The sequence below is a fragment of the Chelon labrosus genome (genome assembly GCF_963514085.1).
Source record: "Chelon labrosus genome assembly, chromosome: 17".
NCBI lineage: Eukaryota > Metazoa > Chordata > Actinopteri > Mugiliformes > Mugilidae > Chelon > Chelon labrosus.
In genome coordinates this window covers 23,376,893-23,395,201 of record NC_140350.1, presented here as the reverse complement: position 1 = coordinate 23,395,201, position 18,309 = coordinate 23,376,893, and positions in this window count along the sequence as shown.

Below are 18,309 nucleotides of genomic sequence, written 5' to 3'. Positions count from 1 at the left end.
TGTCTAATGCAGAAACCGTCAGGTTTATTATCAGAATATTATCTGCTCCTTCACCAGATTCCAGTCAGTTCAAGAATGTGTTTTCTTTAACTATAGATGGCTATAGATACAGTATACACCGATCAGGCATAACATTATGACCATCTTCCTTCATAATATTGTGCAGGTCTCCCTTGTGGTGACTCATCAGAGAATAGACATGGGCCTTCTGAGGGTGTCCTGTGGTGTCTGGCAACAGAGTCAGTTTGGGATCTAGTGAATTTGGAGGCCAGGTCAACACCTTGTGCTGTTCTTCATGACTTCATGAGTGTCATTGCTATGGGGTGGGGGTGCCTGGTCTGGTCTAGGTGGGTGCTACATGTCTAAGTAACATCCACACCAATGAATGCCAGGTCCAGAAGTTTCCCTGCAGAAAATTGAATTGTCAGAAGATGGTCAATGTTATTCACTTCTCCTGTCAGTGGTTTTAATGTTGTGGCTGATCAGTGTATAGAGAAGTCGGTTCATATTAAAGTAATTTATTTATTGTGGAATTTTATATTTTTTATCTATTTGCGTCGAAACACTTGAGAAGGTAAAACTTATTCTTTTGCATCATTCTCTGCATCCACTGCATTTTTTTTTTTTCAGTATAAATAAACAACGTTCACATATATAATACATTTATTTCTGGAGAAAACACAACTCATTGTGAAAGGTGCTGCCACGTTGCATCCACTCGCATGCACAGCATGTGACTAAATGCCGAAGGGGGTCGGAGAGTGGCCTCGCTGCAGCTCTTGTCAGCGTCCGATAGAAGCTTCCTCCATACAGTGTTGGACAGTACGCGGTGAACTGCCGCTCCTCGCTACGTCTCTTTCTTTTCAGTGATCAAGAGTAAATATGTACATATAAATAGAATAGTGAGAATCGCTCCCACTGCTTCCCACGGCCACAGCTTACGCACATGCACGCACACCCAGCCATGATGGAAAGGTCACAACGCAGATTCTTAACGCTAAGGAGCGGCAAAGCTGCTGGAACAGATGCGATGTACAGTCACCAGAAGGTTCACGTGGGCTGGAGAGTGGATTTCATGTTCATATGCTAACAGAAACGACACAGTAGCCAAGTAGTTTCTCCACAAGGACAATCAAAGGTGACTGGAAACCTAAAATACCTGGACAGTAGCTTACATATGCTGCACATGTTACATAAAAGATCTGGGCCCGTATTCCTTGACATTCAGAGAATCCTCTCAGAGAGCTCCTAACTTAGCCTAAACATTCCTAGCTAGGAGTCTTAGCTTAGGAGTGATTCCAGAACATTCTCAGAGAACTCTGAGCAAGGAATGTTTTTTTACAACCTGGACCTTATTTCTGGCATAAAATACGATCATTTACTCACCCAATATAACTTTTGTGTAATTCGTATTCCTTTGGGAGATATTTAGATCCGCGATATAGTGGGAGTGACTGGGGCACCGAAACGCAGCCTCTAAATAACGCAATACTCGTTCATTTCACCAATATTTGCAGTGGTTTGTTGTTCTATGTTCGGTAAGGACGTCCATCATAAACAAAGTCGTCGTCCAAAACCTCAGAATTGGAAAAATATTCAGCCATGTTGCAAAAAACTAGCAGTAGCAAATTACAGGTAAACAAGCCACACGGGGTGTGCACGGCGCTCAGAGATGACATCATCCAGGTCAGAGGTTAGTAGGTCAATCTACAGACCCCGGATGATGATAACAGGTAACTCCGGATGCAACGGGGAATAGCACTAGCGCATCATAACAAAATATTGGTGAAATGAACGAGTTTCGCGGCAGATAATGCGTTATTTAGAGGCTACGTTTCGGTGCCCCAGTCACTCCCATTATATGGATATACGCGGATCTAAATATTGTCTGAACGACTACAAAAGACGCCAAAGTTATATGGGTGAGTGAACGATCGTATAGAAATAAGGTCCAGGTTGTAAAAAGGTAATTCTCCTTTAATCATAGAATCTAATCTCTATGATCAATGAGAATAAAAGTGTTTTGAGACGTAGATTTGGCTCCAATGTCACACTACAAGCCAAGAAGCAGGCATGGGGAAATATAGCACAACAGATAAATGATTCCTTTCTGCTTAAGAAACTCCTAAGCCTCTTAAAAGTCCTCCTCCTGCTCTGAACAGATCTCACCTTAGGAGGTCTTTTAAGATTCTTTAGGAACACCTTTTATCTTTAAGAAAACATCATGATTCTAAGAATTTTCTAAGAGTTTGGCCACTGGGAGCAACTCTTTGAATCTTTAGGAATACGCCGCCTGGTCATATTCGTTTTTTTCGTAAAACATATGGCAAGACAGAGAAGTGGTCCCAGCAAGTGTTTCCTCCTGTCATCGTACTCCTGTCAGCCGCAGAGCTGTGCTAGATTTCAACTCTCGTTCCCCTAAACACAGCCGTAGGCTAATCCTTGATAGCGTACCAAATCCACAGCTGAACATATTCCCCAATAACTGTTGTCTGAGCAACTGAAAACCGCAGTGAGCAGCCATTTGGAGAATTGATTTTTGCTTTTTTGAAAACCAAATTTGCAGGCGCTCGAGTGCCACAGATTAATTTAGCTGGCATGAAGCGTCGGCGGTTCGCTGTTTTCTTGAGATTTACAGACAGTGAGATAGATGTATGATTTTTGTGCAACTCCTTTGTCATTTTAAAACATGTTTCAAATACTTTCACCCTTGATTTTAATGACATGCCCTTTAGGTCCCAGACAGCACCGAACCGATACTCAAAGAACTGACTGTGGCGTTGCCTTTCATCGTCTGTGTCCGGACCAAAAAGTTGCACTTGGACACACCACTGAGACTTTAGCTAACGGCCACATGTAGTATGTTCTGTGCCTGCAGCATTATGCTATTAGCTGGGAAGCTAGGAAGAGCTACAAACCGCTGTGCAGAGCTGGCCTCTCCTGAATGTCTTACTAAAGCTGAGGATACGCTACAAGATTTGTTGCCACATTTTACCCACAATTCCCAGTTGGACAAAGTCTGCGCCAGTCTGCACTAGTTGGGGACAGTCGGCGTGAGTAGTTGGAACAAAAATCTGTCGGTGTAGGAGGGGAACAGACTCGATTCGGCCTCAGTCGCAGTCGATCAAACATGTTTGAATTTTTTTGGGCTGGATCTGGACGCAATCCTGCAAACACGTGTTGCCAACAGCCGATGGGAAAGAAAGGCTGGGACACGATGGGAAGTAGCGGGAACAACAAATCGAGTTGTAGCAGGAGCATGAGTGCCTATGTAATGTTGGTTGCAGTGCATACAACGACTGTCGCCCTCAGGTGTAGTTGTTAAAGTGTGTTTTCTCCAGTCTTACAGCCATCTTACAAAAATATCTTTATTCCTCTTTCGGAATTGCATCACAAACCTTTTCTTCAGAGCTGGAACCTCCTGAATCTTACAAATCTGTCCCATGAAGTGTCTCAGTGTTGTGTTATGTCCGCGACTCTTACTAAAACTGTGTGAAACCTATGAATAGCAGTTACTTTTATTGGAAAATTTGCAGTTAATGTCTTCATTGTAATTATTGCATGTTTATGCAAATTCTTCCCAGATGGGCCAGATTAGATCCTCCGGCGGGCCATTTTTGGCCCACGGGCCATATGTTTGACACCTGTGGTCTAGGGTTTATTCATTCAAGATTCCCATGCTGTTGTGAAGGTAAATGTACAACGGAATCACATGGTCGGATGGAGGGTTAGTCCTGAGCCGCTGCAACCGAGGGCCAACCTGACCCGCCTCCTTGCACCCATGTTGTTTGATGACGGAGGAAACCCACGTGCAAACTCCACACAGAAAGGCCCTGAGAATCAAACCCTCTCGGCCTCAGAGATTCGATCCTTCTTGCTGTGAGGCACCGGCACTAACCACTGTTCCACCGTGCTGCACCGTCGCGTGAAGAGAGATCAAAAACAAGAAGGGGCTTTCTGCATGTGGCCTCCTCCACTTTCGTCACCCTCTGTTTCTCTTTTCATGCGCAGGTATGAAGCTGAGCCGAGCTGCCGATCAGACGGAGCGAAGCACTCCGCTGCTCATTTGACTAAGTAAAGGCTCAGAAGGGGGTCCGTCTAGTACGTAGTGCAAGAATTGCGGGAAATATCGCAAAAGCTAGGACCCTAATAATCATAATCCACTGTGAATGCGAGTGGATTCTGTTCCTGCACTGAAAGCAGGTTTCAATTAGTCAAGGTGTGACAGGCTATTGCATTAGGCACGATGGAAAAATGTACATTCATGCATTCATGCATTCATGTGGTTTGATCCTCAGATTAACAGCACAGCTGCTCCTCTGGTATTAACTCTGAACTTCTCTCCCCAACATATTATTTTTCTGATGGAGCTTGTCACTGTCGTTGCTCAGAGCTACTTGTTTCAGCGTGGACTCCGAGTGAATCAGTCTGCTACTGCACCAGCCATTTACGCCTCATCTAACCTGTAATAAAGGGTCATTTCTGCTGTGGGGCTCCTCCAGACCAGCAGTTACACCAGAACCTCTTAGGATGAGCTCCACTACTAAAGAAGACTGTATATTTCCAGTGTAAGGTCTATAGATGAGACGCGTGATTGCCTAAGCTTTGATTCGGTTATTTTCCTTACATTTGCTGTTACCTTAACGGATAGAAATATGACACTTTCAAGCAGCTGGTGATGCAGCTTACATTCCTGGTCCCATTTTTTATGTTATGAAACGTTTTTTCTTATTATTATTCCTGTGGATAACAGACCAGTCACAGACGCTATGATCTCATGTCAAGATATTTCCAGAGTGGCTACGATGAATCCTGACAGCGAGAAATATATAAGCTATATAAAACATCAGTGGTAAATGTCAGATACCGGTGTCAGTCGTCCCTCCGAATCAAAGAGAGAGGGGCTTCTTTCTAGACTTACAATTTTCACGGCTGTTTGGCAACCGTACAGGAAGAAATCCATCACAGGGGAGGCAGAGATAACAGCTTCACACTGACAGCTGCCTCCACGGACCAGAATGCAACGCTGAGAGGAGGCATGTTGCGTTTTAGGCGGCGAGGGTTACAACTCTTCATGATGTCTGGTGAAGCTCTTGTTCTGTGATGTTCACACCTAAATATGTTTCCATAAAAAACATCCCTCTCACCCTCTTGGGGTGGTATCTGTGTCATTCTCAAGCTTGGAGAAAAAAAAGTCTCCATCTGGATTTAACTAAGCAAATATATAAGAGCCTCCTATTGGATAATTACTGCATGGGTGATTATTTTTCAGTTGGAAACAAGTTATTTAACCCCAACTGATGCAATGAGTAGCTTCTCATTTCTTCAACAACCATGTCTAAAGACACATCCTGTGGTCGTGGAAAAGATGTTAGTCTGTTTGAGAAGGGTCAAATCATTGGCATGCATCAAGCAGAGAAAACATCTAAGGAGATTGAAGAAACTACTAAAACTGGGTTAAGAACTGTCCAACGCATTATTAAAAACTGGAAGGATAGTGGAGAACCATCTGAACAGCTGTGTAGCCTTAAGAAAACCACTAATCAGTGAGGCTAACCGGAACAAAAGGCTTAAGTTTGCTAGGGGGCATAAAGATTAGACTCTGGAGCAATGGAAGAAGGTCATGTGGTCTGATGAGTCCAGATTTACCCTGTTCCAGAGTGATGGGGGCATCAGGGTAAGAAGAGAGGCAGATGAAGTGATGCACCCATCATGCCTAGTGTCTACTGTACAAGCCTGTGGGGGCAGTGCTATGATCTGGGGTTGCTGCAGTTGCTCAGCTACCAGCATCCTGGTGTTTTATCAAATAAATCTGTCTGGATGTTTCTGTGACTTCTCAGGCGAGATAGTTCTGCAGCCAAGGACACCAAAACCGTTATTCATCACGGCGGGAGCGACGGCTTTCCCCGTCCAAAACCTTGGCCAATGAAAGCCTGGAAAATTGAGGGGAGGGTCGGGTCATCCTGTGTGAAGGGTTTCAAGGTGTTCTGGCGTGAAGCCATAAAAGATAGACGCTAAAGGAATCGTACATGCGTTTTATTGCTTCTTTCTTTCTGAAATGCGTCAGGCTTTTAAAGTTGGACTGCACGGCACAGGTTTGATGACGTTCCACGATGAAAAACTGACGTCGGAGCTTAATGCGTGCACAGCAACATCACTGCTGACAGCTTTGTTGACATCCATCAACTGTGGCTCGGTTTCAGGGCATTTCAGAGCCATTCCCCGAACATTCTCATGTGGGAGTCTGTTTGGCTCCTGGTACAGTACAGAGGGAACAAATGTCAAAGCATTAGAAGATTGCTTTTGGCCACTTACGGATTCCTGCAATGATGTGTTTGTGATTTAGACCACTAGTCACCGCTCAGTAGCAGCGACCAAGGTCAAGGCCAAATATGTGCTGCTGGAAAATAAGGTTCTTGTATGAGTTTTGCTTTCAGGTCTCATTTATCACTTCCTGCTTGATTCTTTCTGGGAGTCTGTGGCAGTACCAGCAGAAATACCTGTGAATCCCTGTGCACCACAGCTTTTGTGTTTACTGCTGCTGCTGCTGCTGCTACAGTTCTTCAAAACTTCACTTCATGAAGGTTGCCAGGTAAAGCCCAGTTTTTAAAACTTCATTTCTGGGCTCTTGCCAGCGGGCCGTGCAGCGATCTCCGTGTAATGACATGCAAACGCGCCGCTCAGACGGTGAAAATGTGTTTTGCCATCTTCACAGCGGGCCTGGGAAGCTCAGCGCGCTTTGAAGTCGGAGCTGAGCTCATGTTGTGTTCATGTCGGGATGGAAGTCTGCGTAGGCCCCCATGTCACCCAGTTAGTGTCATGAATTGTGCAAGCGTTATCACGAGGAGCATGTTTGAATATGCAAGCCTTGGCGAACGCGATGGAGAAAGTGATCTGTTTTGATCACGTGAGTTAAATTAAAAACCAGAATGTTAGCTTTAGCTTTCTCTTCTTTTCATTCTAACAAACCACCTTAGAACAAGATAACACAAACTGCTAATAAGTAATGCACGTTTTCACGGTCTTAAATGCAGCTACACACAAATAAATTTGATGTTTTCGGTCGTGATCTTTGCCCACAGTCAGCAGAAGCACGCGAACGCAGGCGGACTCGATAGGAACAGCCGGCAGCCTCCCGTACACGGCTGAGAAAGGGAGGGTTTGCAGCCTCAGTGGGAGTCGGCGCCTTGTCAGGGTCCATCGGCAGCGGGCCCTCTGCAAGGAGGTGATAACCCCGAGCCGTTTTCTCAGCCGGCACGTCCGACTTAATCATCGGTAAGGGTTTGACCTAGAAGAGAAAATGCAAAGAAAGCAAACAAGCTCTCCACCACAGCAAACAACTAGCTGACGGTCTAGGTGTGATAGATTCATGAATATTGAATGACTTCAGAGTTGCTGCATAAGTCCTTTTATTACCTTGATCTCCACAAACTTTACATTTTAAGACTAATTCCCAAATTTTTAACACTTCTGCTAACAAGATGACTGTACTTGCCTCTAATACATTTTGTCCACCTTTCCCTTGTTGCAATTTGTAAGTTGTAGTAATAAATAAAGAAACTCTTCGTCTGCCGTGCACAGCCGCTAATGAGGCGATGCTCAGATAATCATGTGTAATTAATATGCAGCCGTCTCTAAAATGCAGCACAAAGTAGGACACGGGTCTATAGGTGCACTCCTGTGAATCAGAGCTTGCACGCAGAAAGAAAACAAGAAAAAAAATAAAACCTTTATACCACCCGGAACATTGTCATTAAATCTGCTGAAGACGTTGCTCTTCAGGGATTCATTAATGTGTGAAAGAGGATGAGCTCAACAGAGAGAGAGAGAGAGAGAGAGAGAAAGGAAAATCAATAATGTTTTTTCTTCTCCATAGTCCAGTGATTTTATTTTTTAAAAGCAACCTGTAAATGTCAACACCGTTCATTGTTGAGTTTACTGAGGGCCATACAGGTAGGTTAATATATTCTGTTCAATCCCATATTCATTGCAAAACTATAACTTCAATATGTATCAGGGAAGCGCAGGCTCTCGGCTTAAATGAACAAAAATATCAACATTTATGAGTTGCAATGTTTTTTTTTAATTTTTTTTTATTCACACCGGCCTAAATGTAGCCGTATCGGCACGAATTAACGGTGTCGGTTTGACCGGCGGACGCTTCCTTCAGTTTTTTGTTTTTATTAGAAAGAGGCATGAGACTCGGTGTGTCTCACTCCAATGAGACGCCATAAAATAAAGCTCTGACCTGCCATAGCTGCACTCCAGGTGATTAACAGGAAGAGTCTCACACTGACCAGCCACAACATTATGACCACTGACAGGAGAAGTAAATAACATTGACCATCTTATGACAGTTCAATGTTCTGCTGGGAAACTTCTGGACCTGGCATTCATTGGTGTGGATGTTACTTAGACATGTAGGACCCACCTAGACCAAACCAGGCACCCCCACCCCATAGCAATGACACTCCTTGATGGCAGCAGCCATCCCCAGCAGGATGCAGCCTGACACAGACACACACACAAAAACACTTTAGGAACAACTAAAAAAAAACAAAACATGAAGAACAGCACAAGGTGTTGACCTGGCCTCCAAATTCACTAGATCCCAAACTGATCAAGTATCTGTGGGATGATCCACAGAGGCCCCTCCCCTCAAAGGCCCCCCACTAACAACACTCTGTTGCCAGTATCCAAAAAAATGTTGAAGAAAGGCAACTGGACTTTTTTGAGAAGACGTTTCACCACTCATCCAAGTAGCTTCTTCAGTTCTAGGGGACTGGCGGGAAGTTGAGGTTTAAACAGGAACATCTGTGAGTGTAGTCCATCAGAAACTTGCTTGACTTGTTTCTGTTAACGACCAGAAACTGGCACGACTAGTGGCCATCAACGACTAGATACTTACCTGTGGTATTGGGCTTAAATGTTTTTTAGATATACCATGACCTGGATGAGTGACCAGCACCCCCCTCGACTGGTGTGGGAGTATAAGAGGACCTCATGGAAATTTGAAGACTACAGGAACCGCCATCATTGCAACATGAGATGCAGGCAACATAAGATCAATGGCGACTAAACGTTTTTTTGGATGTACAATGACCTAGATGACTGAGAACCTTCACAGACATTCTGTTGGACACCCTCAGAAGGCCCATGTCCATTCTCTGATGAGTCACAACTGTTTTGGAGGCACAAGGCAGATCTGCACAATATTACGAAGGAAGGTGGTCATAATGTTATGCCTGATTAGTGTACACCCATCAATACATTAAAAAAACTCTCAAACCGAGAGAGTTTATTGATGCTATTTCAATTAAACTGAATTTTAAGTTCCAACTAAGCAGGCAACCACCACTTTTGTTCAATGAGATGAACCAAGTTAAATTCCACAGGGAAGGGTTAACGGAACAAGAGGAGACAGAGCTTCGCTGTAGGTCACAGCGTACCACCATGTAGCGCTGTACATGTTGAGTGAACCCATCATGTTTTGTGACGATCAAAGACACGGTCTGTATAATTTATACTCCATACATGATTCATCTGACCGTAGAAGAAAGCCGAGTCAGGCTCCAGCCGAACAGGAAACTGTCTCGCTGGTTAGGGTGTTTCAGAGGACGTGTTCTTCAATCCGCCTGCGGGATGTTTTCACGTGCTTCAGAGCAAATTTAGGTTACTAAACATCTTCTTCTACCAAGTAGCCACGACAACCAGCTCTCCATCTCGCGCGTGTTCGAACCAGGTGTTCTCAATTAAACTGCAGCGATGAGAAGGTCCAAAAAGAAGGATCTGTTTGTGGCAAAGAGCCAATTTCATGCAACGTGGGTCACATCTCGATGAGCGTGTTCTGGCTATGACTAAAGTATTGATTCCTGTGGGGGAAGTGAGGTTGTTGCAGGAGCAAAAGAATCCCATGATTATAATGCAAACGCAACCCTGGGATACACAGAGATAAAAGAACATGAGCTCAAGTATCGCACATAAAATCGATTTTGAAAGTTGGAGTATAAAAGAACACGTTTTTAAGTCTTTTATAACACATGTATCTGACAGCTTTGCATAAATGTTAATACCATTAAGTTGGTGAACAGTACCATGCAACTGATTGTTATCTAAACCACTGTAGAGGTGCATAGCTGCATATTTTGGTTTTTAAATTTTTTTTGCAAAGTGCTGCAGGTGTCGTCGGCTTTGCAACGTAGTTCAGGCCTCTGACGTTAATCAGAAGGTCTCTTTTCTCTTAAAAGTCAATCCATAAAGAGCCCAAATGCTTGTGGTTTTGAGATAACACTTGTATGCGTGCGTTCTATGTCATTCAGGTCAACCTTATTGACTGACACTGTGATAAAAATGTAATTAATTTAGTCAATCAATTCACCGTGGTTGGAGATTATCGTGATTCTCGTGCGAATCAATTGATTTCATCCTCGCTTCCAGCTGTAATAAAGTAATAGACCATAGGTTGTATAAAGATTGGACAGCGGAACTGCTCCTCAAAAGTGGAGCTAAAGCAAGTAGAGCTCCCCCTGGTGGCTGGCTGCACTATAGGTCATAAGCTCCACCCCCTCAATGTTAGTGGGCGGGACTTTTCAAAGATGGTCTCTGTCATTTTAAGTAGGTAATATAGTGTAGAAGTATATTCAAGTGTTAGTTTGTTCGGTTAAGTTGCGTTTTTAGTTAAGTTATTTGACAAGAATAAATCTAAGTCTAAGTCTTATCTAAGGCTAATGGCGACCACCAGTTGCCATGCCAACCGCTCCGTAAAGTGATCCTGTGGGGATGTGAGAGTTGTAAAAAAAAACTAAATAAATAAGTACAGTGTATAAACCAACATTTCCTTGTAACAGGTGGAGGTAGAAAAGAGCGTAGTATTAATTAAACGAAAACATGAGTGAGTCTGGAGGAAGTGTGGGCGGGGCATCAATATCACGGCTCGACGTGGCTCCACCCTCAGACCGTACTGATCAGACTCTGGCTCCAAACTCGCAAGATGGCGCCGCCAGTATCCCCGGGAAAACAGTGTCAGTTTGGCCAGTGCAAGGACGTGGAGACGTATTGTCCATATTTATATACAGTCTATGGTTTGAACTCGTTGGGGCTCCTGTTCAGATGCCTATTTGTTTTTAGAAGTTCCATTCACATTTCTGAAATGATGCACGTAAACCGTCGTCTTTATCATCTCTAAACCTCTCAAATTCATCCCAGGGGGTTATTTGGAAGAGGACCACCTGACTCTATTGCCTACAGTTATATAAAGTAAATTAAATTAACTAAGAGGGATCTTTAATTAAAGTACTGGAGACGTGTGAAATAATTGTGAATCATGGGATAATTTTGCTGCTGTCAAATGTTCATAAACAGGTTTGTTCAAATGACCTGGAAAATAATTTATTTCTGTGGCTTTGGGAAGGAACTGGACTTCCAACATGTTCTTGCCTTAAAAGAAAAACAAATGAACAGATTAAGCAGGCTTCTCCTGTGGAGGATATTAAGGTGCAGCGATAAAATATAAACTGATCACCGAGTGGACCTTTTCTTCTCCGCGTCTTCCCACCGAGTCTGCAAAACAGCCTCACGCTGCGGTGATGGACTGCGAGTGCGTTGGGCTCCATCAATCACTCTTTGGAATCCAATGAATAATTTCAGCGCTCTCGGTTTGCAGTAGTAAAATGAATTCATTATTGATAACTAATATCAAACAATGCACGCTACCTGCTAGTTAAATAGGACGTCTTTAGCGAGCAAATGGCCTGGAAATGCTATAAACATTCATTACGTGTTCAATATAATAAATCATCGCGGGTGTTAAGGAGGGCGGCGCTGCTCTCCAAACAGCTCTGCCCCGGCTATCTGGTAATTCAATACTGTCCCACTGTACGGTTGCTTTTATTACTTGTCTCATTTGTTTGGAACGAGACAGGTAATTGGGGTTCGGAGATGAAATTGTGGCAATAAAGGTGGTTATTTTAAAATGGCCGCGGGGTGCGAGTGAGTGCCGAGGCGTTTTACACGTTTAGGCTTGATTGCCTGAATGTGGCCTGCTGGGGACTGACGTGCAGTTTGGTACACAATGGGATGTACACCGCTTTAAAGGGAGTCATCAGTAAAAATAAAAATACAGAAATAGAAATCTTCATCCCTTTAAATTTCCCTGTGGTTCAGGTTATTTATCATTTCTTCTTTTGTGGTTTCACTTGAGCAACACTGGATTTGAGCTGCATTGATATGTCCTGGGGCTGACTTCTAGGAAAAGTAACTCACTGCTCATTTATTCTAAGTGGAGAGTTGGTTAAGCATGGCAGAGTTGTTTAGTTCATTATGTTACAGCGGTGCAACTGTCGTACGTTTGGCTTTTCTCCCTTTTCCGTTAAGACCAATCATAGGAGAATCCAGACGTCTCTCGCCTTTCTTTGTCAGCGATAAGAGGATATAATAAAACAGATGTTTCCAATTTGCATGCTGCGTCAAACAAGAGCAAACTCGGCAGCGGAGCTTGCAAAAGCATCCTGCTTCTCGACCTCCCTGGCCTCCACAGCAAACACATTAGCAGGGAACATTTTATAGCTCACGGCCTCACAGTTACGAGTCTGCTAATCTGCTGAAGGATAATTCAGAGTGGAAGCTTTGTAATTTCTGCCCCAGCATCACCTAATAAAACACCCGTTCTGGACCTTCGGCATACTACAACCTCAAAGGTTCAGCTTATTGGCTTCGCAGAGCTTCAGATTGCGTCCAGTAGTCTTTCCCAACGTTGGCATAGGTAAAGCCTGGTTTATACTCCAGTGCTCCATTCATACTTGCACGCTTATGCCAAAACACCAGTCATCCGTGTGGCATTTCTCAGTTTAATCTGAACCGAGTGGAGCTAATGAAGTTTGAGCAATAGTTTTTACTGAAAACCCTGCAATGCACAAAAGAGAGAAGACGTTTGAGAAGATGGTAGGAGGTGTCGTTTACTGCCCAGATTGCTTGCACTGGTGTAAAACAACAATGCAGTCGAGGCGTAGAAATCATCCAGAAATGAAAAACTGCAGCAGCCAACCACCGCAACTGCTACTCACATCTGGCTCCATTTGATGATGTTGTGTGGTCCAGTCCTACACTTCTTCTCTACTCGTTAGAAGGAGGCACAAGCAATGCAGATTCAGTGGGTCTTGGGAAGAGTAAATAAAAAACATTTTGCTCCACCTCCTCCGTGTTTATGTCATTTGGACGGTGGGAGGAAGCTGGAGTACCTGGAGAGAACCCACGCAGACACAGGGAGAACATGCAAACTCCACACAGAAAGGAACCAGTCGGTCGATGGATTCAAACCCAGAGCCTTCTTTCTGTGAGGCATCAGTGCTAACCACCATTCCACTGTGCCGCCCTACCTACGACACGCAGAAGCATAAATCTAGCTTAGGTGAGGAACTCCTAACTGAGGAGTGATAACAGCTGCTCAGATTGCAAAACAAGGATGCTCTTCAACTTTATGTGACCCTAGACAGAGAACCTTCATCATCTGTGATAATTAGACCCAAAAACCTCTCGCAGAGTCTGATGGAAAGAGGTCAGCGTCATCAACCATGAGTCAGTGCACGACCAGAGAAAGATCAAAGATCATTCACATCTGACCTGCAGGTCAAAACGTCCACCTGAAACACATCTTCTGCACGATGGCATCAGGACAGACATTAATGTTCCCTGGAGAATGAATCACAATGATTTTGGTGTCATGGTTTTGAACATTTTCTGTAATCCTGTTTGGTTTCTTGTTTCTGTTCCTGTTTTTTCTTTGGTCTTTTGTAGTCTCCTTGTTTGTCCTTGGTCAAGTCTTCTGTTGAGTAACATGCTTGTTTCACAGTTATTTCAGTCTATTCATACCCTGGATTTGTCTCTTCCTTGTGTTTCCCGACGTTTCTGTTCAGGTTCCTCGTGGTTCCTTGTTTTGTCTTGCTTTCATTTTATTGGATTACCCTGGCTTACTCTGCTGAGTGTTATCTTAATTTTAAGTCTTCATTAAACTAAACATTATTATTTCATCCAGTCCTTGGTCTCTCGTGTGCGTGTCCTGCGTTTGAGTCCTGCTTCCTCGCTATACGTTGTGACATTTGGTGATTTTCCCCTCAGTGATTTGTGATTGGAACCGAGGGGCCTGTGTTAAAGCTGAAGTTAATAAATACTGAAAAACAGTGAGTAAGAAGGAGTGAGAATATTCTGTTCTTGTCCGGCGAGTGAGAGACGGCGACAAGGAAATGCATTGTGGACCAGTCACGGCTGGATTGTTGTGCACGTCACTTGTACCAAAGGCGTCGGTCTGACTCGGAATCAAAGTCTATCTTAACTCTAGAACGTGAAAATCACCCGAACACAAAAAAAAACAGGGATTGAAGTGAGGAAACACTCCAACCTTAGATGACGTCAGTATACAGCCTGAAGGTTCCCAAGGACCCACGCAAATCACACAGCAGCAACGCAACGAAAATCATGTGATAACAACGACGTGGGTGAAAAATCACCTGAAGCTAGTGTTCAAGGGTTAAATGTGGAACTTTTCAAAAAAATTTAATAAAAACATGATCTGTCTGTGATAATAAACTGCTCCCAGAGTCTGCTGGAAAGAGGTCAAAGTCATCAACCATGAGTCACTGCACAACCCAGAGGATCAAAGACGCCATTAGCATCTGACCAGAAGGTCAAAACGTCCACCTGAAATCTCCCAGCACAACTGATGGGCAAAAATATTGGAAAATAAAAACTGACATTCCCCTCAGAAGGAATCATAATGATTTAGGTGGTTTTCCTGTAGTCCTACCAGCAGCCTGGTGGCTTACACTATTTGTGAGTTGCGGTGGTGCCGGCTTTGTTCCGCGATCATCCCCTTAAAATGCCAGTTGACGCTCAGTTACCTGTGTTGAGCTTAAGTTAATAAATTCTGAAAAACAGTGAAGGAGGAAGAAGGAGGTAGACTTTCCCGTTCTTGTCCAGCTGTTGAGAGATGGAGATGAGCATTCACAGTTGTTGTGGTGTGTAACAGGTAGTTAGATCTTTGGGCAAGTCCACGTCAGTTGTACCTACGGCGTCGATGTGACTCAGAAGCATAAGTCTATCTTAAGGGTGAAACTTTAAACCTTATCTGATTGTGTCTGTGAAGGTTCTCGGTCATCCAGGTCACAGTATATGCAAAAATGTTAAAGAAAGGCAACTGGACTTGTAGAGTTTCCTGAAGACGTTTTATCCAAATAGCTTCTTCATTTCTAAAGGACTAGTGGAGTTGGGGTTTAAATAGGATCTAGTGTCTAGTCAGTCCTCACCTATGGTCATGAGCTGTCGGTAGTGACCGAAAGAGTGGCATCGTGGTTACAAGCAGCTGAAATGAGGTTCCTCTGAAGGGTGGCTGGGCTCAGCCTTAGAGATAGGGTGAGGAGCTCCGACATTCGGAGGGAGGTCAGAGTAGAACTGTTGCCCCTTCGCATCGAAAGAGGCCTGCTGAGGTGGTTCAGGCATCTTGTTCAGATGCCCCCTGGTAAACCTGGTTGGAGGTTTGTCTGGAACGGAGACCCCGGGGCAGACCCAGAACTCACAGTAGGGATTATATATCTCATCTGGCCTGAGAACGCCTCAAGATTCCAATGTGTTGTTGGGGAGAGGGACGTCTGGAGTTCCGTACTTAGCCATTTCCACCGCCACTCGACCTCGGATGAGTGGATGGAAATTAATGAATGAATGAATATTGTCTAGTCAATGGGCTATTGCACAACGCGTAAAACCAGCCGCTCGAAGCTTCACACCAAAACACGTTTTCTGCGACTGCTAGATCTTAAAGGATCAGGGAGACTGGCCAGGTCGAGTCCCGTCCACTGAGGTACCTGTAGAAAACAGACAAGCAACAAAACTAGGGGGGAAAACACAAAACAGGCCCTACAGCAGACCCTACGACTCCCCTCCAGTCCTTCACTACTGAAGAAGCTGCTTGGACGAGTGGCGAAACATCTTCGGGAAACTTTCCAAGTCCAGTTGCCTTTCTTTAACGAGTTTGGATATTTATCTGTCTGAGAGACTGTAAGATGAAAACTGCTCCCAGAGTCTGCTGGGAAGAGGTCAAAGTCATCAAACATGAGTCACTGCACAACCAGAGGATCATCAAAGACGCCATTAGAATCTGACCAGAAGGTCAAAACATCCACCTGAAATCGCCCAGCACGACTGATGGGCAGAAATACTGGAAAATAAAAATTAACATTTCCCGCAGAATGAATCATGATTATTTAGGTGAAAAATCATGATTTAGGCACCACTAGCAGGTTGACATTTGTAGTTTGGAGTATAATGCCTCTGTAACTGGTGGAAGGATTACAACGAAACATAACGCCAAAATTTGTGGCTATTATGAATCCTGGTGAAGCCTTGACATGTCTTCTGCTGCCGTGATTAGGTCAAGCCTTCAATTATTGCAGTTCACTTTGTACTTTTCTTCATAATGTGCAAATTCACAGAGCTGCCGCAAGTGCGCCTGCCGACTCCTTCTCCTGTTATTATGTTATTAGCAGATAATTTGAAAACCTTAAAATATGAAACGACTGTTCAAAGGAGGCTGAAAGTATAAAGCGGCCACATGTTAAAAGCGCTATTATGTTAAACGCAGCATAAGGACGTCTTTGTGAATACAGCGAGGATCTTGCTGAGGCAGCTGTAAGGCCGCTTCCAGGTGAACAAGCGCCAAAATAAAGCGCGGTCATTTTGCTTTTGGCTTCTGAAGAGCAGTCTCTTGGCACAGAGAAGTGCCCGGTGCGCTACGAGACATCATTCCCTCTTCTGGAGGTTTTCCGCTAACGGCTGCTGACACCGTCTCAGACACCAATCTGGACTCTTTCATACGTGTGAAATTGAGCGGAAATGTGATGACTGGAGTGGCTGCGGTTGATGTTTGTGAAAACAAGCGCCGCATAAGTGAGGCTGACTCTGGCAACATTGCTTCCATTTGGTACAAAAAAAAATGTATTTACTGCGCCGGGCTGATAGGCTGACAGATCGCAGGGTCATCACTCCGCTTCGAGCGGTGTTTCCACATCAGATGTTGCACCCATATGAATTTTATTTTGCTCTATGCATTATTAACTTCCGCTCAGTGGAGACGACGACGCTAGAGCAGAGGTTTTCTCAGCATGTTATCGACCTGAAGCTCTGGGGTTCTGTGTGTGGATCAAACCTGCAAACCTTTCGTTTCTCATCACCTAAAGTTTTATGACTCCATTTCCGCTGCCTTCTCGTCGCTGTGTGAGGACGTGTTAGAAAGTTTAGGCTTACATTGAAACGGTAGTCCTTTGCAGCAGAGGCATTTCGTGTGACTACTGTTTGCCTTAAAGTAATTAAGAGCCAAAGCAGGAAAATGGATTTGCAGCTGAGGTAACAAACATTTCGTTTTACCGTTTGTGTGCATGTTGGTCAGATTGAGAAGGTGCTAGCAAAGGGAAAGACTTCCAACTGCCGGATGCCTCTCACGCCACTTCACAGCACAAGAAACAAAGTGTTGCTCAAGCGCTCGTTGACGATGTTGGATGTTGTCATTAGTTTAAAGGGTGAAACAAACACTAGTTGCTAATGAGCTCACACGGAAAAACACAGTAGAAAGTAATGCTATGCATCAATGAAATCTATATTCTTGACCTGAATACATCTGCTGAGAACAGACAGCTCATGCGCTACATACTGTGAGCTGCAGATATGTATAGCCTGTGTAAAAACATGCAGCACCTCAGCACCATCAGTAGCATTTCATAGTACTCCACAGCGTGTTGTGAGATGGGATAGTGTAGCTAGGTAAAAAATAAATGCAGTATTTCGGAAGTCTTCTCCGTGTACTGCAATGAAATTTACCAGCAAATTGTTGATGTTAGCATTAGCGTTAGCCTTTTCAGATGCATTGCAGTATGGTCTTCATCTTTGGTGAAGTATTTCCCCACACTTGATGAACCTGTGTGGGTCAGAAACTCCCATGACGACCAGATACTTACCTGTTGTTAGAGGAGACTTTTTTATTTTGTCAATGTACCTGGATGAATGTGAATAACTGAGACCCATAACAGACAATTCAGGAATAAAAGTACCTGAAACTTGCCTGACAAAATCCGTATGCCATGTTTTACTAGAAAACCTGTGGCTCAGTGTTTTCAATCTGGATTCAAGCTTTCGGCTAAAACCTGCTGAATCCACTTCCTATCCTTTCAGACCAATCAGGGTTGACAGCGTCATCTTTATTGTCAAATACAACCTGCTAATTATCACTCTCTGACAAAACCCGCCTTTTGCTTCTTTTTACTACATTTA